The following is a 25,537-nucleotide window of genomic DNA, read 5'->3' as shown; positions in this document are numbered from 1 at the left end:
TGAAACCGTGACACAATGCGTTGATGTTGTGAAAGTTTGTGATTTTCAGTTCTCACCAGCAGGTGGCGCTGGAAAGTTACTGAAAAGGTCGCTCATGAGATTTGAGAGTTGATGTGACTGGTTCACACTTCACAGATACAAATCCTGTGATCTTTTAACCCCGTATTTCTGCCGAAGTATTCTCTCCATAAACTTGAAAGGTATGTGACTGAGCCAGATTTACAGTAAACTACATGTAGCCTACTAGGTTATACCAACCTAGGACAATAATGAAACGCTATATAAAGTTTTGCATAACAGTTGCATAACAGCTCCGCTGAATCGTGTCCACACCTTTCTTAATCTTAGATGAGATTTGTCATGTTAAATCTTGTCACCAAGTCGGTCTAATTATTAACTTGAAGCTCTTTCAATGCAACGAGGATTACATTAATTAACGTGACACAACAATCTGGCCCAATTTCATGGAACATTGAAGGAAGGAAGCTCTGAGTTGAATTGCAGTCGACACCAGAGCAGAGGGGGAAGAAGGAACATTAATTCAATCAACTAGCTGTGTTGTGAGTTGAAGATCGCAGAGGAGGGCTTCATTTACAAAGTAATTTACAATTGTTTAGTTTCCAGTGACCATTGACATTGCCTTTTCTCTAAATCAAATTCCTGGAAGTCCAAAGTAGATCATCATACTTCTTCATACATACTTCTATGATCCCTGTCAACGTATTATAGGGATGGGAAATATATCAGTACCATATCGGTTTTTAGAGACCTTTAAAATATTCATATCTACCAATTGGATATTTAATTTTACATGCTATTTCTCCTACTTTTACATTTAAATGATCTTTACCGTCATTTTAACACTTGAAGTTTCACACTTGAAGTTACTCTTTAAAAACAAATTCTAACTCTGTAAAATGTAATCTTTATTAAATGTCAAAATGAATATTCATTTGTCATACTGTAAAATTATTTATTTTAGTTTCACTATTTTTGTTTGTTTGTCTTTAGACAAAATCGTGTAGTTAATATCCACCATTTATCAGTTATCAGTCGTAACATGAAAATAATTATCAGCGTACAGAATTTTAATATTGGTGCATCACTAATTATTTTTTCGAAAATATTTGACAATTATTTGGTAAATCTGAGTGAACACTGAATTCTGCTTGCTTGAAAGTACCATGGTACAGAAGAACCACAGTCGTTTCTTGTTCTATTTTAGAGTCTCAGTAATCCATATCATGCTCAAATGTGGCAATACAAGCAGGATACAATAAAATGAAATAATTCAGATCAAAAGACTACAGCAAATGGCGAGACTTTCATACCATGAAAGAATTGGTTTTGAGAAAGGTTCGAACCAGATTGTATTCCTCAGTCTGATACTGTAAGCACAAGCTCATGTAAGCGCTGCCAATGTGATCTTTTGTTGTCTCAGCTTTCACAACCTAATGCATGCACGTTATTCCTTTTAATTGGTTTTTGTGATTTTATACCTCATCCATATGGCACTAGAATAAGCTTCTGTCTGAACAACATAAATCCTCTCTGTTTTAGCACTGCTATGTACACAATGTTGATGAAGCGCTTTAAACAGATGATGGATTGCTCTTTAACAGCCAAAGCAACTTCACTGTCACTGCCACTGAAAAGAGAGATAGGGAGGGAGAGAGAGTATGTGCTATGAGATGCAAAGTGTAGCAGCAGCAAGAGGTGTGAAACATAAATTAGTATGGTTTTAGGCTGCACAGATGGGCCTCTGCCACTCTATATACTGCATACAAATGCTTTGAGCCTGAGGAGCATCTCTTCATACAAACAGATTGAATGGGCCACCCATATAAGCCACAAAGACACAGACAGTTGACAAGATAGGTTTAATGAAATTATGCTCTATGAATCTCACAAAATCACTTAAGTTTCCAGAATAGTCTCTCTTTTTTTTTTCATCTGAAATTTCTTGTCTTTTTTGGGGGGGGGGGGGGGATGACCATAGGAAGCAGGTTAATTAAAGGGATAGTTCACCCAAAGATAAAAATGATGTCATTAACATAATTTTATCATCTGATATTAAATTATGTCATTTAATATCATAATGTCATTTTGTTCATCTGCTGAATACAAAATAAGATATTTTGAAGAATATGGGTAACCAAACAGTTGATGGGTCCCATTGACTTCCATGGCATAAAAAAAATACCATGGAAGTCAATGGGGCCAATCAACTGTTTGGTTACCCATATTCTTCAAAATATCACCTTGAGGGTAGGTAAAGGATGACAGAATTTTCATTTTTGGGTGAACCATCCCTTTAATTGCCGACTTGGGATTAACAAGTAAATGAAACGAAAGGGGAGGAAATAAATATTATACAAGGTGTATTCTAACAATTTATATATATATATATATATATATATATATATATATATATATATATATATATATATAAATAGAGAAGACTAGAGGAGAATGTAAGGCAAGGCAAGTTTATTTATATTGCACATTTCATACACAATGGTAATTCAAAGTGCTTTACATAAAAAATAATCACAGCAGATACATAATAAACATAGCTAAATAACAGCTAAATAATAATTAGACATTCGACCTGAATTATTATAGTAACTCAGTTTGCTTTCACTTATTGACGGCAGGCACAGCAGATTCCGCCATAGTTGCATGTACGTGAATGTAGGGGCTGAGGCTTCAAGAAAGGGTGTGATCCTTTTGGGTAGGGGTGAGTTTGTTTTGCAGATTTCAAATATCAACCGCATTTGTTTACCAGTAATCGCTTGCTGCACCTTTAATGAGCTGAATTCATTTGAATTGTACTGACCACACCCCACAGGAAGTTGAATTAGAATTTGATTTGAAGTAACAGAAAAAGAAATTCAGTGCAGGTAATGCATTCTGAGGAATGAAGTGTTGTTAAACAAAATTGTGTTTATATATACTGTACACTATAGTTAAACAGTTTGATGAATAAAGTAAAATGTAAATACAGTAAAAACAGTAATGTTGTTACAAAGCTACATTTTCAGCATCATTTGGTGCTGAAGTAAAATGTCCTATTATCAATGTGAGAAACTGCCCATGAACTTTTTAAAACTTTCAAGCAGGGCTTTGTGAAGCCAATGTTCAAAGTTTGACTTGACAAACCTTGCTTTCCAGCTAAAAAATTGTTATATAACTTTCTGTGAATTTCAGTTCATTTGAAATCTACTTCCTTGGATTCAAATCTGAATTGCAATTCTGCATCCTGTTTGCTCAGGTTCGGGAATTGAATTGTAGCTTAAATTGAATTCTTAATGTCATAAACCCTCTGTCACAGGCCTCCAAATGCTCCCTAAACCAAGTTGCTTTGGAAAATATCACATTGCCCTACTTGCTTTGTTCTTGACAGTTCACTTTGACGTGAGAAGATTGGCCAAGCGGCACTTCTCCTCTATTTCCTCCCTCTCTCCAGTCGCTCTCCTCCTTGCCTCAGGCGTGTGTGTGTGTGTGGTTGTCAGCATGCGTGTCTATGTGCGGAGCTGATGGCTTCCGTCGTGCAGGGTGCCACACACACAAAAAGGGGTCCTGTCACTCACTCAGAGCGGCCATATGTGTGCCTGCGTGAGCTCAATGCCAGCGGCAGAGGCTCCCGCCAGAAGACATTAGGGGAGCAGTGGGGCGTCATTACCCAGGCACCATGATTGATTAACCGTGAATCAGGAGCACCAGGGCCCCTCGAAAGCCCTGTGCTGATGGGAGGAGGGAGCCCCCTGCAGATGTGGGGGTGTAATTGCATCAAGGCTTGGCAGGAGGAAAAGTAGGCAGGGGAGACAAACACACAGATGAGTGCCCTCATTAGTGGGGGAATGAGATCAGTGTTTCTCCTGATGGAGCCGGTTGGATATGTGGCAGGGATCGTTTAAACATAGCAGTTTAGACAAGTGAGCTGAATCTTGGGGTTCTCTGCACTGCAAAAACATGAAATTAAATAAGCAAATAGCAACTGAGGCCTTTGATTAAAAATGAATTATTTCATGTGTATCCACATTTTGGTCCAGATTCATGAGGTGTCAAAACTACAGATTTTTTTCCTTTTTCCTCCTCTAACACTCTGATCCTTAGCGGTAGGGAAGCTCGGGATGAGATGATGATCCCTTAATGGCCCCCTGCCCTTCCTCTCCCTCTTCTCCGTGTCCCGGAGCCATGCAGCGCATTTGTGTGCTGTGGAGGGGTGACTAATGAAATCCAGTGAGAGGCAGCCAGCCCTGGGAATCCGACGCTAATGTTTTGTTTGGTATTAAGATGCGCAAAGGCAACTCAAACTCCCACTGACTTGGACGCGAAAACATTTGGAATGGGCTCATCAATCAAGCCCCACCACGCTGGAACTGTCTAATCCTGGGGTGCGTCACGCGCCGTGGCGACACTTCGTACAAGGAGCGCACACACATTAGATGTCATTCACACATGTATGAATTCAAAGTTGAAAAAGTGACTTACAAACTGACATTAGTGGAAAATACTTTTGGTGCTTGGATTTTCCCTCTAGAGTTTGTGCTCTCCTGAGATGCTTGGATTACTTTGTTTTAAGCTTTGTATAATTTGATGAGAGTATGTGGTTCTTCAGTAGACGTATGTATATTTCTTTGTTCTTAGTGGCAAAACATAGGACAATATAGGATAGCTTTCGTAATACTGGAGCCAAATTGTCAAATGGAAAATCTATTGAATTCTGTGAACCAGGTTTTGCCAATGATTACTCTCTCATTTGACACATTTGGCTGTGCCTGTGAATATTACATTTTTGTATTCAAAGTCAATTGCAAAAGTTTACAAAAATGTGTATTAAATGTCACAGTACTGCAGCAGTCAAAATGACTAGTATACTGTACTGTATACAGACAAACAATTTATTAAACTCTTGCATTTCAATTTTGATGCTTTAAATAAGTGACCATATCACTCCAGATTCAGAACAGACATGAACAGACCCTGATAATATTATTTAATAATAATAATCACCATTATTATTATTAATTGTTTTTATTAATATTATCAATAATAATGATTATTAATACTAATAATATTTATTGTTCATGTTTAAGAGACAGTGAGATGCAGAATAAAATGTGAAATATTGTTATTAGATTATTTTAATATTATGTTTCATTTATTTAAAATATATTTTATTGATTTACCAATTTGACATTTACTGGTCTAGAACCATCTTATTATTTGCCAATAAAATATCTATAAATCTATAAAACTCTTAATGCAGTAATAGTGCAGGCCCAAGATTAAGAAAGTCAAAAAAGGTAAGCAATTAATCTTACATATTTGTTGACCACTACCAAAATATGAATACTTTGTATTGTACTCTCTCTCTCTCTCTCTCTCTCTCTCTCTCTCTCTCTCTCTCTCTCTCTCTCTCTCTCTCTCTCTCTCTCTCTCTCTCTCTCTCTCTCTCTCTCTCTCTATATATATATATATATTAGAACTCCATGTTGTAAAAAAGTTATTTTTTCTTTACATCTTTACTGTACAGTCTGCTTATTTGTAAATGCATTTATGTTTGTGAAAGTCCTCAAAGCAATCAGTCTGTCAGTGACTGTGATAGTGAGCGAGGGCTGGCGCTTCCCTTGAACCTCAGTCAGCTGAGATTAGGGCTCGTGATGACAGAGATTTAGGTAGACTGGAGCACACACTGTCACACCTCTCTGTGGTGGCCTTTAATCAGAACAGTACACATCACTAATGGCATACATTGATTGATGAGTGAACGTTCTCTGGGGGCTTTTCCTCCTGATTGTGTCTCGCAATACAAAACTGACTTTGTTTTTCACAATCTATTCCCCTTTTTCACAATTTGGTGTAACAAGGACATGATTACAGCGAAATTCTGATGCACATTTTTTTGAAGTAAAGTGATTTGGTCAGGGTAGTGGACTTTAGTCAGGCTGTGTTTTTACTGAGACCCTATCTGAATGTCTGTACAGGCCTAAGTGGAGCATGACTCTGTTTCTGTGTTGTTCTTGGATCAGTGCTGGATTGACTCATTGTTTGTCTTTACATGCATATTGCTATTGTTAAGCATTTTTTATCAATCTCTTTGATTTATTATACTCTGATAAATTTATTAGAAAAACAAAAGTAGATACTTAATGGACCTTGATGACAGATACGACTTTGAGGTTGCATGATTTTAACCACCAGGAGGCATCGGCAGGCAACCACTGGAGCAGGCTGTGGCACAGTCTGCTTTTGGTGTAAATTAGCCAGTACTAAGCACACCTGGAAAAGGATCTGTTCTGGGTTGTTTCTCTTTAGCATGCCCGTTTTATAGCAGGGGAAAATTGATATGCCTGCTACGTGCCAAAAATGCTCAATTGCAACCAGTACACAAAAGCTTACTGAGGCCTTCTTAATACTGAAGTCGTGTTTTTAAAAATTTGTTCAACAGCTTGTAGGAATGCTATGCTAACTGCTAGTGAAATCATACCATTTATTGTTCTGGAGATCAAATTTAAAGTCAGCATAAATAAATTCACCATGTTGGCTACATTTACAGATATATCATACCAGGTAGTCAGTTTGACCTATTTAAAAAGTTGCTCTAAAAGGGACAATTCATTATTTTAAAAATAAAAACGTTAATTTAAGTTAATCAGACTGTTCACTTACAGTATAGTCGCTGTGCATTCAAATGGAAGTAGGTCCATTTTGGTTTGTAATGAATTTTCAATGATGGTTTGTAATGAATTTTTTTTTTTTTTTTTTTTTTTTTTTTTTTGCTGCTACAGAGAATTGTGGGAAATGTAGTTTGGTCACACAGGTCTGCTTTCTATTTAGAAAAAATGTGCCCACCGGTTATTATAACTGATGACTTTCATGTGCAATTGACTCACAAATGTGATCATTCCAACATTAAACACACTGTACACTACTGTTAAAAAGTTTGGGGTCGGTATGTTTTCTTCAACGTTTTTTAATGAAGCAGTAAAAACAGTAACATTGTGAACTATTTTAATGTAATTTCAATTTTAATACATTTTCTATTTTAATTTATTTCTGTGATGGAAAAGCTGAATTTCCAGCACAATTACTCCAGTCTTGAGTGTCACATGATCCTTCACAAATCATTGATGATTTGGTGCTCAATAAACATATTTTATTATTATCAATGTTGAAAGTTGTACTGCTTATTATTTTTGTTTAAACCATGGTACATTTTTGTCAGGATTCTTAGATACTCTAAAAAACGTATTTATTTGAAAGAAAAATGTTTTGTAATATTGTTCTTTTGACCACTTTTTTTGTCATTGTTCAAATTTAATAGAATGTAAAAGCTGTATGAGAATGTATACTACGTACTTCGTTTCAGAATTCAACACATTTATCCTGATAGCCTCAATGTTTCACCGTAACCTTCTCAAGGGTCCTTCGTGTATAGAAAAGTCTCATTTCTCAGTACTGCCTTCAGACTGTCCAGGGATAGCGAGAGCCTCATGGGTGAAAACAGAATAATGAAAAGGTGGGATTTTGGCCATTTGACTTCAGTGGTAGCCTTTAAGATACTGCACCAAAGAAATGTCAGACCAGATCTTATCAGTGCAGTGATAAGAGGACAGCGCCCCCTAGGTGGCACTTTTTTGCTGAAGGTCAGAACGGGGTCAGGCTGGCAAGGCAAAGGGAGATCCAGGTCCAGGACTGGCCACCCACTGTGTAATATCCAGTTTCCGTTGAGGGATGGGAATCTACGAGACACAGAACGGAGAGAAAAAGCCGGAGAGTGAGGGGGAGAGCAGACAAATCTGAGATCATGGAGCATCTCTGTCCTGTATCCATCCATAGAGCTCTATCTCTCTCGCTCATCTCTCTCACCCACGCTGATTATTTCCTGGTCTGAAGCCCCTGTGGTTTTCCGAATGATTTTAAAATGGATTTCATTTCCTGTTGGGGGGGAAGGGGGCAGCGATAGTAGTAGGACAAACCCGAATGCTAGTTGTGTGGGAGAGAGATGAGGAAGGGAGATGGAGAGGAGAGGATGTGAGAGAAATAAAGAGAAAGGGGGCTTCTTTTTCCTGGATATGAGGTTTTGAGTTTTGCCCTCAGGCCTCAACACCACACAGCATTCTGTTACAATGCTCATTTCCTCTCACAGACCCTGGAAGACTTCTCTTCTTTGGCACCATTCTTCTTTCTTACTTTCAGTTGCCTGTTTTTTGGGTCTCTCCATCTTTATTTATTTTTTTCTCAGCTGCTTATAAAGTTTGTGAAATCACTTTGAAGCCACTTAAGTTCGCCCCAAAAATTTAAAGTCTTTTATCATTTGTTCACCCTAATGTCCTTCCATCACTGACTTCAATCAAATATCATTCAAAATATCATCTTTTGTGTTTCCACAGAAGAAAGAAAGAAAGAAAGACAGACAGCGATTATAGGTTTAGAAAAGACATGAGGGTGAATAAATGATGACAGAATTTTCAGTTTTTTTGGTAAAGCCAGAATAAAGATTCTTTTCAGCAATCTGTATTTTGTGAATCACTATCTACTTCAACAAGCAGATGAAGTTACAAACGCAATGCATGCACCTTTTCCCATTTCTTTCTCAATCTATTGCTTTCATTCCTTCTCCCACAAGGCCCGGGGAATCGGCATGACATAAGCGCCTTTCCCTCGAGGCGCAGGTCGGAAGACAGAAGGAGAGGAGGAAGGAGGAAGAGAGAGAGACGGGGCTCGATAAGAGCCGCTATCAGAACTCACCCAAACACAGCGTCCGGCTGTTCTCCCTTGTGCATGCGGAGGAAAACAGATACAGGTTTGGGCACTTTTCCATGCTGTCTCTTCCCTCTTTTGTCACCCATTTCAATAGGTAGGTCTCAGAAAGGATGTCTGTTAGGATGTTCGTGACAAAGAGAAAATACAGCAATTGTCTTCCACACAAGAGGTTTTATTGTGTGTGAACTTCTGCAAGTAAGCTTGTGAGAATGAAGGTTTATTTAGTGCATGTTGCTGGCTGTTTTAAACGAGTTGAAATTATAAAAAATGAAAGCCTGTGAGGAAATACAGGTGTCATCACCTTCTTCACTTACATCTTTCTTCAGCTCGAAATCCCAATATCCGCTCATCCTGTTTCCCTCACTGAGCTATCACTTTCCCGAGCCCCCGTCTCCTCATCTTTCCTAATGAGCAGAGACTCTCTTAACCTGAGCCACCATCTACTTCTACGTCTTCCTGCTAATTACCATCGGCTTGTCACAGCTTATGCAGATGAAGCTCACTCCTTCCCCTCAGGTGTAGCACCTCTCACAAACTAGTGTGAAACAAGGCAATGCTACTATGTTTGGTAGCTAGACTTTTTCCAAAAGTTAGTGGACTTGTTTACTAAGTTTAAAATGTAATTTCCACAATAGAACAGATGTGGTCTGGAAATGTTAAAGTCCCCCTGTAGTCAATAATTGTATCTCTTAAAACTCATTTTTGATCACCAAAATGACATATTTAAATGTTTTCCTGTGAAACAAAAATCATTCTTAAAATGCCTTGCTTCATTTCGTATACATGGAACCATGAATATGCAAATGAGCCCCGCCTCCACTCACTCGTACAGGCTCGTCTACAAGTTGATGTATCAGAATGGTAATGCATTTTTAAGTATCGCTCTCTACAACGTCGGATACTTAACGGTAATTAGTCTTTGGCTTGACTATATTATCAAACAGCTAATAATGTATTGCTAATGTTACACAAATGTAACATCCCACACAAATGGGATGGCAAAAATAACAGAATTCAAGATCTTGTATGTACAAACAAGTCAGAGTTTAAAGCTTATTTTAAAGGGATTGTTGACCCAAAAATGAAAACTCAGTCATCATTTCCTTGTTCCAAACCTTACTTTCTTTTGCAGAATATAACCAGCTTTGGTTCTGTTATGCGCTAAACAGTTTTGGTTAGCATTAACTTCCACTCTATGAACAAAAACCAGTGAGAAACTTCTCAAAATATCTTTTTTTTTTATCTTCCACGGATAAAAGGTAAGTCATACAGGTTTGTAATGACATGTGGGTGAGTAAACAATGACAGAATTAAAATTTTTGGGTAACCTGTCCTTTTAGGAAGTGCCCATAGTTGAAACTTTTGAAAAAAAACACTTGACATTTTGCTGCATTACTCCATATGATGAACCCTAGCATTAATTATTGTTTTAGATTATATTTGACAGTGGAACTCTGTCTGTGTGTTAGTCAACCTGGGAAATTTCCCTCTGCTATGGCCAAAATCTTGATTTGAAACAGAATGTACAGCATCTAACCCCCATAGCTTTAACACAGGAAGTAAGGCCACCCTAAAAGTGCCTCTCAAACAATAGCCAGGAGGGCTGTTCACTGGCCAGATATTGTTATATTTTATATATTTAGTACTTCTGTTGATGGAAGGAAACCCAATTGGGCATCAGACAGAAATGGAGAGAAGCCTTAAGAGTGGGACATACAGTGAGAGCTAGAGAAAGAGAGAGAGCTCATGTGTGACCTTGACCACCAGCATAAACAGTAGCGTCCTGTGAAACCGGATTGCATTCACAAACCGGATTGCATCAGTGGTTCTCAGGCGACCAACCGGAGGTCCTTAGGTTCAGCTTTGTTTATGAAAAATTAAAGGAAAGCAACACCTTTGCTCTCTTGTGATCTATGCCTTATGTCCACTCCTTATCAACCGAGATAATAAGTGAGAGAGGAACACAAGCTGTTCAATTGAAAGCTCTAATTTCCACTTGTCCCTCCTTCTCTTTTATAGAAGGTCAAACTATGGGTTACACTTACTATGGAAGTGAATGTGGCAAATCTGTAAACGTTAAAGTTTGTTTCTGTGTCACAAGAATAAAGAATAAGCCACGACAAAAATATCCCATACTAACCTTTTCTGGTTAAAATGATATCAAATTGTACAAATTTGTCATAAAGCCATAAACGCTAAAATGACTGTTAATTGATATTATTATTTTGGTAATCAACGTTATACCACTAATGTCATCAATTGAGCTTAACTTGTATATAACCCAGAATATTCCAGTAATTGCAAGACAAATGCCAAACCCTGAGAATGGAGCTACTGTAGGTGCTCCTCCCTTCGATTTCCTCAAGGTGGAGCAGGCGATGGGAAGGAGAATCTTGCAAATGCACAAAGAATTCAGTCAGTAAGTAGGATGTTTCTGGGATGGATGAAGCCTGTTTGAGGGGGTGGGGGAGAGGAAGGAGGGAGGGAGGGATGGGGTTGGCCTTGGCTCCGCTCGGCTCGGCGGGGTTTGATCAGCCAGGCTCTGGGCTAATCACACTCGCGTTGATTAACAAGCTGCGCAAACACACAGGGCATGATTGAGCTGCCCGGGTAAAGAAAATAACCGGCAATCTACGAGAAGCCCAGGACACACGTGCCTTTCACTCGTCTCTCCTCAACCCCAAACAGCCTCATACATACACGCACACATCAGAAACAGCGCTCTCCTTCCTTTAGTACCTCTGGTCAGACTTTCAGAAATCTTTCTGTCCATTCAATAATTTTTCACCCCCACTGGTTTGGTTTGCTTAAATGTTCGGCGCACAAAGCCGTGAGGTAATCACATACTCTCCATAGTCTATCATATGGCTATTTATAGAGGTGCTCCCTCTTGACTTTTTCTCAACATTTTTGGTTGTAACTTGGCTTGTCTAAAGCTCACTGATCACTTTGGGGCATTGCTGTCTGGACATACTCCCATACATGCATTAGATTTCAATTTAAGCATAGTGTTTAGGCACGTGTGGGGGATTGAAATAGGGGGTGCACCTCCACCTCCTCACTCTCCTTCACACGCACACACACACACACACACACACACACACACACACACACATACCCTCCTGCTTTCGCAAGCTGCAAATGAAACCAGATGGACTCATTTATTGCCAATTAGCTCCAACGCTGTAAGTGAAGCCTCACCTATACAATTTAAACCTTTTTTATTGAAACCTCCCAGCACCTCTAACACTGCATCTCAATAAGAAGGACTAACATCTTTATAACCTCCACCTCCCACCAGTACCAGGAAAGAAAGAGAAAGAGAAGTCTTTGAGGTTTCCTTCCTGGGAGATGTAAAGATATACAGAGAAAGAAGGAAAGAAAAAAATATATAAATCTGACATATATATATATATAAATATATAACCTATTTGAAATATGATCCATTATTTAAAATAGCCTATAACTATTTATATATTTACATTTATTTTAAAATGTCATTTATTTCTGTGATAGCAAAACAGTCGTTACTCCAGTCTTCAGTGTCACATGATCCTTCAGAAATTCTAATATGCTGATTTGCTGCTCAAGAAACATTTCTTATTATAATCAATGTTGAAAACCATTGTGCTCCTTAATATTCTTCTAGAAACCATGAAACATTTTTCCAGGATTCTTTGATGAATTTAAAGTTCAACTGAGCAGCATTTATGTGAAATAGAAATATTTTGTAACAATATAAAATAAAATCAATCTCAATTCAATATTCAATTTGTCTGGTGTATTATTCCTTACATATCTTTAATTTCTCAATATTTATTACTTTCCTAAACAGTTTGTTGATTTATCAGGAAATGCATCAGATGTCTAATTTATGTGTAATTTATCTGATTCTGAAATATGGAAAGAACATGGGGCAGCACTGAAGACTCAAAAGGTATTTACGCAACTTAACAGCCACATTATTGAGCCAACAAGAAACGGCTAAAGAGGGGTGAACACATGTCATTAATCCATGGAGCCACACATTTGGAGGTCCCAAGAGAAGGATTTCCCATTAACATGACTTTTTAGTCATTTAGGCCAGATGTACTCTGTGAACTCCATACCGGTCTCAGACAATAATGCTTTCTTTTCATTCTTATGGCATACTCAGGTCATTTGTTAACTGTAATGGCATTAAGGTTGAAGTGTAGACTGTTAGTGTTTCTTTAATCTGAGGGCCATCTGTAGGTGTTCATGTAGCTCAAACAGTAGAGCTTGGTGCTAAAAATACCAAGGCTGTGAGTTTGATTCATGGGAAATGCATAAATAATATATATTCCTTGAATGCAGTGTAAAAAGCATAAATTCAAATGTATGTGTTTGCCAAATTCAAATGTATTGCTTTTCTTGTTCCATAGTGTTCTCAGCAGTATTGCTTCTTAACTAGGCACTAAACAATTGAATGTATTAAATAGGCATCCAATCGCTTTCTTTAAATTGTTAGATTCATGGCGGTTGGTTTTACAGACTTCGTGGTCCTCACATTCACTGAAAAAGCAATAAAGTCTGAAACATTCAGCTAACAATAAGAGTGAAGTATTGTCAGCTCCACTTAAGAAATTGTATGATCTTTTTGTCCTTTACCCCCCACAATCAGCATAAAAAATGGTGAAAAAAGGGCCTCATCTCATCTTCAGGTTTCAGTCTGGTTGTGGAATGCTAGCTGCAGTACGTAGGGATGACCTCTGCACTATGTATGTACATGCTCCACATAAAATCCAGTTTGGAATACCTATGAAATCTCATATCAGATACACGTTTCCTTACCTTAATTAAGATGCCACAACTGAATGATTGTCCCTTTAACAAATAATACTCAAATTTGTATTCTACAAATTTTGTTACAAACAACAATACAAACACATTTTGTATATTACAAATTTGTGTACTAAAAATTGTTCATCCCTCTTGTTTTCTCCATTCTAAATGTGTCGATGGACATGAACCATTAGCCTCATGTTCCATGTGACTTCTCTCTTGTTTTATTTTTCTCTCCACCCTCTCTAAGCAAAGCCATATGTCTGCTGACTTGCATGTCACATGGCTCATTGGCACACAGCCTCGCCCACCTCCATGTCCTGCCCCCTTTCTCCAATCAGTTTACTGCTAACTCAAAACCACGGGGTGCATTTTGTAATCATTGTCATTCATTTGTTAGTTTTCTTGTCCATATTTTAATCAATGCTACTTTTTTGTTAGCAAATGTAAGTGCTTAAAAAGAAAATAGAAAGCCTGTCATCATTTACTCACCCTCATGTAATGTCAAACCTGTGAAACATAAAAGATTTTTTTTTTACAATTTTTGTTGTTTTTGTTTTTTGTCCATACAATGAAAGTCAATGGGGTCCAACTTTGTACCTTACCCCTAAAAGGTTCACAGCTGTACCAGAAGGGTACATATTTCTAGTCTAAGCTCTGAAATGCACCTTTTTAATGGTAAATACGGTATAAATGTGTCCCTTTAAAAGTACTGCCCTACTGACAAGATGTTGTACGGTCAAATTGTACTGTTTTTTTTTTTTTTTTTGTATGGAAAAAAATCAGAAACTTGAAAAATTACCTACACTTGTTGGATGAGCAGGTGCTCAAAGAATCCAAGCATGTTCTTAGAGGAAAGTCACATGAATTAAGCTTTTACGTTATTTATGTCCAGGCCGATGGAAACACATCCAGTCAATTTGTGTGTGCTGTTTCAGTGAACTGAAAATGATGAGGAAGAGGTTATTTTCAGTGCTGCTCATTGAGAGTGGCGCTAATTGTCCCTGCAATGCTAATCAGTTCCGCCAATCCCAAGTGGGCCAGAAAGAGAGACCAATTTTCCTGTTACTGATCTCATGAGGGTGTGTGTGTGGGTGTGTGTGTGGGGGTGGGGGGGGGGTGTACAGATGTGTGCAAATATATATGTGTGTGTCTTTACATGTGTGTATCAGTGTGTGAATCTGCACTGCAGTCAAAGATGTACTAAACACCTAAAGAGTTCTCATGGCACTCTCAGTATAGGTGTTTGATTAGATAGCTCTTGTGCTGTTGACATGTTTGTCATTTTTAAATTAAATTTTAAGTGCCTCTATTGTGCTTTTTCTGATATTACCTTTCATGTAAGGTGTAATACAGCTGTTTGTAAATGTAAAAAGTCTGCAAAGTTTCCATGATCAGATTTCACGACAAATGGAGGTATTGTCTCCCAAAAGAAAGAAGTGATTCTAACTGAAACGAGTCGTCAGTAATTCCAGTCTCGCTATCTGCAGAAACCTAGTCCATGTTTGTAACAAATTTGCATAATGTCAGCCTATGGTCTTTATTGGCTGCCTGCAAACAACGTCTGCTTTGACCCGCCCTCAAACACTAGTTGTAGCTAAGGCCTGAAAAAGTTTGGTTCATTTTGTCATCATGTTGAGAAGGTGCTCTTTTCTGCGATGTGTAAGCAATTACAGACACCATCGTTACTGTTCATATCACCGTGAAGCCTCCGGAGCTGAAATTAAGATATGGTATGGATATGGTAATTTTGTTTACGACACGCACCGTAAGCGGTAGACCAATCACAATAGACTAGGCCATCTGACCAATTAGAGCAGAGTAGGCTGAAAAGAGGAGTTTAGAGATTCTGAATCTTTTATGGAGCCATTCCAGACTGTGAGAGGTGATTCTGCATGTAAACCTATTGTAGGAGGCCTCCAAAACAAAATTAGGAACTTTAAAATAGCATAATTGTGGCACTTTTCAAGTATGTCAGCAGGTAGGAGTGTGACAGCTTTTAAACAACCTTTTACAACCCATTTTAATGTCATAAACTAATTCTTAATGGCCAATCAGGGATTAACCTGATCAAGGAACTAAACTGTTCCGTGGTGGGCCTGAATAGCTCATGACCAGATGGACAAGATTATTTCTGTTGTGTTTACAGTTTCATTTGGAGATTGTGCATGGGTGCATCTAACATTAAATACTTTAAGTGTGGGTACACCATAGCGGCAATTTCAATCTGGCCAACCAGCTGGATTTTCCCTGGAGGATTTAGCCTGGTAAGCGCAATTTATGTCTGACAAACTATCACAACACATTACATGTGACTATGTGGTGCTACACAACACACCCGGTGGCTACTGCACAGATGTTAGAATCACAATAGAACTTGTATATCTGATTTCTCTATTCATTCTTTATGAAGTCCCTTGAGTCATACTAAGATGAAATGGTGCGGCTTGAGTATGTTAACGACACAATCAACCAACTTAATATTTAAATCAAATTTCTGCCTGCCATCTAGAAAGATGTAAACATTTAAAGGCCATCTTGCCTCCATTCCTATATTCTCATACTTAATCATAAAAATAACAAATAAAAGTTGCCAGACAGATGGTGGAAATAAGACCTGAGAGTGGGCAATCATTAACAGACTGGATTTATTCACCTAAATGTTTTAAGAAGCAAAACGTAATGCTTAGCACTAAAGACACTCATTCACAGTTGCTGGTAAGCTGTAAACTTGTGAAGTGATGTTGTCTTGGCCATTGGAATAGCATTTGTGTTCTTTAATTTGAAAAAATATTTGAAATTGATAGGATCTGTTTGTGTGGTGGTATTTTAAAGTCACTCTTTAGGACATGTTATGGGCCAAATTTGAAGAATTTTGTTTCTTATATTTTTTGCTGAGGGATCAAAAAATTGTGTTGCTCAGATTTATGCCAGTTCACACAAAGATTTAAAATCTGTCATTATTTTCTCTTTACCCATCATTTATCCTCATGTTGTTCAAAATCTGTATGCATTTATCTCTTCTTTGGAACACAAATGTCAGTGGGGTCCTGTGTTGTTTTGGACTTTCGTTTTAAGGACAAAACCTGTTCTTCAAACATGCTTTTGAATGTCACAGGTTTGAATTTCCATTTTTGAGTGAACTAAATGAAAGTTAAGCTCTGCTTATTCAAGTGTAAGTGTTTACATTTCATAATGCTGTATGTGGCATAACATCATCTTCTCAGAAGTGTATTTATAGAAGCAGTGTACATAGAAAACTGAAACAGGTGATGTGATTTCAGCAGGATGTTTAAAGTGTGACGTCTGACCAGTCTTTCCTGCCAACAGTAGCCTATTCTGTATGAAGAGTGCTGTGGATACGTGGTAGGGGTGGAGGGCTGGAGGGGGTGTCAGCAGCCCTAATCAACAAATGACTGTAACACTATTGTCAGCTCCAGCCCTCCTCATTAAAACATTCCCCAAACTGCCCACGTTGCCCGTAAAGTCCCCTCTTTATTTTTAGGTGTCTAATTAGGGGCCTTTGGCTTAGGCTTCTCGCACTCTGTGTCGACTTTAAAGGGGTAATTATGGAGATTATGTCTAGGCTGCTGTGAGAGTTTAGGGAAAACAGACCAAATGGATGGATGGATCAGGCTGGAAGTTTGGAAATTTTCCTTGCGTTAATATTCGGCACCAGCTTGGCATTGTGAGGCTGGCAAGACAAACATGTACCATAAACCAGATCCAAAAGACATTCAATGAATAACCATGTTTTCTATTACAGTTTTTGAAAGTTAAGTAGCAAACGTTTTCGCGTAAATCTTTTGTATGATAAATTGCCTGTGTGATGTGCCTTATTTGCAAGTTACATATAAATATAAAATCTTGTACATTTATGAAATGAAATAATTGTAAACATATTAGGGCTGATAAAATAAATAAAATAAACATAAAGGTATAGTTCACCCAAAAAGGAAAATTCTGTCATTAATTACTCACCCTCATGTTGTTCCAAACCCCATAAGACTTTCGTTCATCTTCAGAACACAAATGAAGATCTTTTTGATGAAATCTGAGAGCTTTTCTGTCCCTCCATTGACAGTCTACGTAACTACCCCTTTGTCGCTTCAAAAAGTTTATAAAGAGATTGTAAAACTAATCCATATGAATTGAGTGGATTAGTCCACAATTTTCTGAAGACATGATGAACAGATTAAATTTAGGCTTTTATTCACATATAAACATTCATCAACTCACACATTGTGGTAAAAGGAAGATCAAGCATGTTCGCATGATGTGCAAGAACCAATGAGGTTCATTCTGAGTCTGACGCAGCACGTTTGAGCTTCAGCAAGAGGTTTGTTCTCACATGTCAAGCAGGTTCACTCGAGCTCCTTTCACTCGGCGAGTAATTAATGACATGATTTTCATTTTTGGGTGAACTAACCCTTTAAAGGAAAAAAAATAAGTGCTGGGTTCAGAAATTTGTTTGGATGACACTCAGAGCAGAATATGTGTACTTTTAATGGAGGTTCATTTATACATCGCTTTATATTCATCTCACTTACAGTCCTCCAAACCAATACAAAAGTATTCCTATTTTCGTTCATTTTGTTCTTTATAGCTCATAGGCATAGTAAGTTTGAGAGGAAGCTGATTGATGAGTCCGTTTTCCCCCACAATATAGATTTTTTGCTATTAATATATATTTATACAGTAAAGTGAGCCATTATAATATTGGCCATTTTCATATTATTAACGCAAATGCTAAGTGATATCCAGGATAATATGAGTTAAAAGAAATGCATTTCCGGTGTCAATGAATGAATTACTGATGAGACTGTGTGTAGGAGAACATAATACAAAAAAGGTTTGGAAAAAACTATGAAATTGTGATATTGAAAGTGTAATTAGCAAATCCAGTAGAAATTCCTGGCTTGTCTTAAACAGCATGCATGCTGTTTTCAAATAACCAGATAAAAATTCCTAGCAATTTCCTTTAAATTCCCACAGGGATGTCTGCGGAGGCACTCATTACAAGCGCATACATGGCCGTTATTTAAGAGACAGCTGAGTCAGGCTAGATTTGGTGAAAATCTGAAGTCCATTTCATTTCTAGCTCTAGTCCGTAGAGAATGAAACTATTCATTATAAATAAACCCGGTTCTGGCTTTAGGATGGAGAGAATAAGTACGAGACAGAAAAACAGAGGGCGATTTGGGAGGGTGGCACTGGACCAGCATGGTGTAATGGAGTTGGAAGTGTCCTTAATTACACATGTGGCTCTGTGACTATGCAAGTGTGAGGCGAGTGAATCTGCTTGAGAGAGCAGGATAAGCAAAATATAGCACAAAAATCCAAGTATCATTGATCAAAATCACACAAAACATCAAAAGAATGAAGAATTTAGAAAGAGAAACAGAATGATTCTGTAGGCAGACAGAAAAGAAAGAGGAAGCAGAAAAACAGGGAGGGAGGAATAGAGAGCAGTGCTGCTTGGTGTGGGCCCCGTGCTGTAAATTGCATCTGTTCCTAATTAGGGAGTGCTAATGAAGGCCCGTGTTCGTCCCGGTCCCACTGAGAGACGGGCTGGCTCACAGCCTTCAACACAGAGAGACTGAAAAAGAGAGTGAGAGAGACTTTAATATCATTCGGTTACTTAGCACAGTACCAACTTAAGTCTAAATGAAACACTGAAAGGAAATACGGCTGTAACAGCAGACAAATTCAGCTATTTGGATGCAGATTCCTACAGAGCTACTCAGGTGACTGTGTCTCGTGTCTTTTTAGGTGTACATACTTGGCTGTGTCAGTGTGTGCATGCACGTTTGTAAGCAGCAGGCGTAATTAGCAGGGATTTCTCAGATAACGAGTTTTTCCTCCAGCAGCAGGGGACGCGGTAAGGTCAGGCTGAGTCGGACATTCCCACACCCTGCAGTGAATACAGGTGGCCATCCTCTCCATGGCGTGCACATGCTCGCTCATTTTTGTTGACCGTGAGCTTCACTTGCATAAATTCACCATCCCACACAACTTTTACAGGAGATCAATTCCAGTCTTTCCACTGTAAAAGCGAACAAAGAAATGAACTAAATGAAATGTGTTCATTTTCCTCAAACATTACTGAAAGTTCATTGTACTTAAAAGGGTTAGTTCACCCAAAAATGAAAATCCTATCATTAATTACTCACCCTCATATCGTTCCAAACTCGTAAGATCTTCGGAACACAAATTAAGATATTTTTTATGAAATCCGAGAGCTTTCTAACCCCAGACTGCGACATTATAACCACTTTCAAGGCCAAGAAAGGTAGTAAAGACGTTGTTAAGATAGTCCATGTGACTACAGTGGTTCAATCTTAATGTTATGAAGCGACGAGAATACTTTTTGTGCACATTTTTTTTTCTTCTCTTCCTTTTCAGTCTCTGATGCTGTTCTTGCGTCAGCATCACACGCATACGTCATGATGCTCATGTGAACAGCGTCAGAAACTGGTTCAAGAAGCTTTTTCATTCAGATATACGCCACAATAGGGAAGAAAAGATTATCACAACTTCCGTTTAGTGCCGACTTGGAGAGATGTGTGTTTATGTTTAATGAATCCCAACATTCATAGTGGTTTCTGTTGCAGTTTTGCAGGGGTTACCATTAGGTCGAGGATGGACTGCAAAACCTTAAAACTATCAATGTTGCATGTTGCTAAACTGTATACATGCTATAGTATAGTAGTCTCTTTGCTAGTTACATTAAAGGCTAACTAAACCCTAAAACAACTTTTTTTTTGTTAATGATCTGTAAGACTGGCTTTATTAGTGCTGTTCATTGATTCGAGTAAATGTTTTGACATTTGGGTATAAAGTGTTTTAATTTTACAATATATGGTGTAAAAACGTCTGAGTGCTGCCCTCTTCGAGTTGAACGGTGGCTACTGCAGTTAAATTTTCCTATTTGAAGTTGTTTCCCTGCGTGACGTATGCAGGCTCTGCCAATGGCTCACTACCCACGTCCCTGGCACGAGCTCACCACGCCCTTTTTGCTTAATTATTAACACTAAATCATACCAAAATTAACCTAAATGCATGGGTTTGAAATTTTTGAAAGTTCGTTAGCATTTGCTGTGAGCATTAGCCTAAATTAGCCATAATGCTAATGTTTTACCACTCAGACACTGGCCCCATTCTCTATTGCGCTGCTGCTTCGCCTCGGGAGTTAAGACCGCAGTTTGAGCCAGCGGCTCTGGCCCTGTCCACAGACAATTCACCGTCCTCCACGTCAGGTGAAGGTGGGAGAGAAATTAGTCCTCTACTTCAAATGACTGCTCAGTTGCAAAGCTACTGGCATCACTCCAGTCACTCTCCATCTTTGCGAGTCTGACAGCTGTCAATCACTTCGTCACTGCGGGTCTCAGGTGCACGCCCCCCACTCAGCTCCGCCCTCAGTTCGTCCCCTCTGTCTCCGCTGAGCTCTGCCTACTTTTCCAGCATTTTTCAAATATTGCCAGTGGGTGGAGTTAGGCTCTGACCAGGGGTTGAGTTACACTTTAAAGGAATAGTTCACTTAAAAATTAACCCAGCAGAAAAAAAAGAAATTCATACAGGTTTGAAAAAACTTGAGGGTGAGTAAATGATGACAGAATTTTAATTTTTAAGTGAACTATTCCTTTAACACCGCAAAATAATATGCTGTTTATGCAATCAAATTGTTTGAGTTAACTTAGTCAATATAGTGGTGCAGGTATGACCTCAGAACCCAGGAAGTCTAATTCGCCGCTGGTTCCTTCAAGATTTTCCTATGTGGTTTTATAACCCTTAAATGCATGAATGTTTCGCCAATCATTATTACATATTTGGGTCTTTAGCGACCCAGATCTATATCTATGTCTATTTCCTGGTATTAGAGTAACGTTTACAGAAGAATAAAATAAAGCCTATTTTGTTACCTTTTGGAGCTTGGAAGGGTTCAGTTTGAGCAGATGTTTTATACCTCTGTCACTGTCCTCGTCAGAGCTCATTTTCTAGTACATTCAGCATCTGGCTCATATTCACAATCTCAAACATATTCTCAAATCTATCATTCTCAACATATTCAAAATCAATATATTGATCGCTGATAGCTTTTTCACCAGATCCACCATCAAGTGACAGTGACACTAATATTTGATTGCATTCAGTTCTTGCTCTGCAGTAAATTGCTGAGCCATTTCAAGTTTTGCCTATTCTTTTGTTTTCCGCCTGCAGTAACTATGAGTGAAACTCATAGACTGTAAAAAATATGGACAAAGCATCTGTGACGTCACCCATAGACTTTCTGAAGAACGGTTTTGAGGCCGTTTATGGAGGGTATGGGCGGCGCCATCTTGGAAAATCCTAACCCCGCCCACCTTCTGGCCAATCCATATATGGGTAAAGGACGCGAGTCCAGTTATTCTGCAAATGGAACAGCGTGCGACACTCCGCTCGCTCTGCTACGGTTATCTCTGTATGTATATTTTAGGCAACAATAAAACGAAATGTGTTATAAAACACCACACTAACTCTTTTTGTTTTCATTTAAAGAAATCTTAAACATTATAGCCACACAAATGTGGTTCAGGCAACGCGTATTGATTATATTCACTGCATATAACGTTTGCCTATTTATAACAAAACGAAATATAAAACACAACACTGCCTCTTTTCGTTTAAATATAATATAAAAATATTAAACATTTTAATATGGTCCAAGCAATATGTGCATTTGTACTAAACAACAGATGTTGCAGTAAACAACATTACAGATCATCTTCGTTGTATTAAAATTTAAAATGACAAAACTCAACCCAGTCTCTTTTTGTTCAATTTCAGTTTTATCAATATTAGCCATTATAAAAGTATAAGTAAAAGATACAAGAAGCTATACAAATAAAGCAAACAATTCAGTCAAACATACAAAGTCAGCGCTCTAGTCTACGTTAACCATACAACGGTAAAGTTAAATAGCTTATAAAGTTATGAAACTTCACTTAGCCCTCAGCCAAAACGATTGGCCAGGGAATAAGTTATAGATTCACGAGACCAAAAATCGCCCGTTAGATATACACAAGACGAATTATATCTCATGTTTCACCACTACAGAGACGCCAGAGTCAGCAGCAAACGTCAGAACGACTAGCCGAGGAAAGGCTGTTCCAGGCGGGGTACATGAGCGCCGAGCGTCCGCTGATCGTCTGGATCTCACAACTGGATAAAATTTTCACAAATCTTTATAAATAAACCACAGATTTGAGCTTTAAACAACTACATTCTCGCCTGAAAAACTCTTAAAACTACATTTCATGATACAAAAACAGTAGTATTATATTTCAACTGTATATTAAAAAATTGCGCTTCTTATGTTGTCATTCTCCTTGGCGCAGCCTATGCTCGTTATCAGCTGTCAATCAAGCTGTCAATCAAAGTTAACCACGCCCTTATTTGTCATACATTTTATATCTAAATACGATCTAAACTAATGAGTTACAAAAAAATTCACCCCCCTCACAGTTGTCAGGCACTCGGAACCTATCGAAAAATACAATAAAAGTCCATGGGACCAACCTGTAAAAACATGAATTTATGCTGTGAAAACGGACATTTTAACATGGGGTCTATGGACATTTGCTCCCTTTTGGGACCTGCCCCTAGCGGATTTTCGATGCATTGCAGTTTTTCGCACTTCCGGGTAGGCTTCATTTTTCAGATTAGAATGTTGCCGCTTGGTGAAACTTCACTTCATCATTGTGTTTAAACATTGTCATCCTTGTGGAATAAAGGTGAATTGCACTTATTCAATCATCAAAGATTCAATTATTGTTGTGGAAAAAAAATAAACTTACACTTACATACCTCAAGTCGTTAGTGAACCTATACAATTTTTACCAAAAAATGAATGGGAAAACAGGCATTTTTATAATAAAAAAAAAAAAAAAAAAAAAAATTGCTATATTGTTTATAATGAATTGATTGAGGAATACTGAGAAGGTTGATGTCTAACTTTAAAAATTGAACGAGGAGGAGGGTAGTGAATGACGTCCCGGGTCTCTAAAGACCCGAGGTATGTGCTTAAGGGGTAATGGGGTTTTTCAATTTATGAGTAACATAAAGCCTGTGGTAAACATAACTTGACGATACTTTGACGTTTTGTTCTACAACGTACATTGCACACACTTAAAAATAACTGCTTCAAAATTCACTTGTGTGTTATTTACATTGTTGTAAATTGTTGTATAATATTATAGCTGTATACAATATTTGATGCTGATCAACTGATTACCTTATTAGGGTTTAGAGTGAATTGTACAAGAACAAAAATCAGGAAATGGTCTTGAAGGGGTCAGTACTCCCTGACTAGAAACACCATTTGACCAGAGAATGGAATGCAACTAATGTGTAAAGCTATTGGCGTGGTCCACTCACAGTCCGCAGTGAAGGCATTCAGCTCGCACAAAAGGAACAGCTTGTGCACCTCCCCTCCCAATTACTGACCCTGACAGGGGTAAACAGAACTCCCCTCCAATCTCTGCTACATCTCCTTCCACCCGGGCCAAGCTGCGGCCCTTTGATCAGACTGGAGCTCATTAATGCTCTTATCTGCTTTAATTAGCTCCCAGGGTCACGGCGGCCCCTCTAAAGCCGACCCTAGACCAGCTGTTCAAGAACTCAGATCAGCACGCCACGGAGAGCAGATCTGGGTGGGTGTTCTGTCCAAAAACAGATACAGAATCAGTTTTTCTGGCCGCAAGTTCAATCGTCAAGCATTATGCGTGTGGAAGTGGAATGGGCCCTGGGTCAGTAGCTTTTGAGTTTTCACTATTCATCTCTTTAGATGTGACAGGGTCAAATGTAATTCCATATACCTTATTTAATTTTTTATATGTCTGCATTTGTGACAAAATCCTCATTAAGGAGTTATTTGGAAGCTTAGGCCCAGATTAGGTCATGCCACCCAGTGTTAGCCATCGGCCAAGAGCTGCTTGCTATCAAGTTTCATGAGACATCTCATAATGAGGTCCACTGCAAAGCTTACAAAGTTACTCAAGCGTTCAGCTGTGCTACTGGAACTGAGGACAAACATTTGTGTCATTTTAAACGTGTTATGTTCATGCTTACGTGTATACAAGCAGGTGTCGCTCCATTGTTGTATAAAGTAGCACACAGCATCTCTCCACTGTACTCACAAGAGAGGGGAATAGTGCATCAAAACCAAAGCAATTAATCCACAGCATGCTCTCCTGCTGCTCTGTAGGACAAACCGCCTTTGAGGCAATTGAAGGTAACCCAGACAATTAACTAGAGGGATCAGGTCTGGACAGGGACCTCAAATGCAGAAACACAGGGAGCTAATAAGACACTACGTGGAGTGTTCTAGACGTTTCTAAAATATTTAAATGGGTCATTCTGGTTATGCAGTACATTTAGAGAAACATATAGGCCTATATATATATATATATATTTTTTTTTTTTTTAACATCCCCATGTTGTAGTTATATATACTCAAAATGTTTTCGAAAAGTCTCTGTCACACCAAGGCATTATTTGATCAAAAATTATAGGAAACACTGTTATATAATAAAATATTATTACCATTTACTGTAAAACAACTGTTTTCTATTTTAATATATTTTATTATATGTAATTTATTTCTGTGATGGCTGAATTTTCAGCATCATTACTTCAGTCTTCAGTGTCACATGATCCTTTAGAAATTTGATTTGCTGCTTAATATTTTTGTTGGAACCATGATAACTTTTTTTAGGATTCTTTGATGAAAAGAAAGTATATGTGAAATACGCACATATTTTGTAACAATGTAAAAGTCTATTTTAATCAATTTAATGCAACCTTGCTGAATAGAATAGAAGACCTTTGAATGGTAGTGTGTATTTTTTTATTTTAGTAATAGCAATAATTTCTATTAAAGACATGCAATGGAATGTTTTTGGGTGCAAATTAATTGTAA

This window comes from Scardinius erythrophthalmus (assembly GCF_964197995.2).
Source record: "Scardinius erythrophthalmus genome assembly, chromosome: 5".
Classification (NCBI taxonomy): Eukaryota; Metazoa; Chordata; class Actinopteri; order Cypriniformes; family Leuciscidae; genus Scardinius; species Scardinius erythrophthalmus.
Note: the sequence above shows the minus strand (reverse complement) of the source record.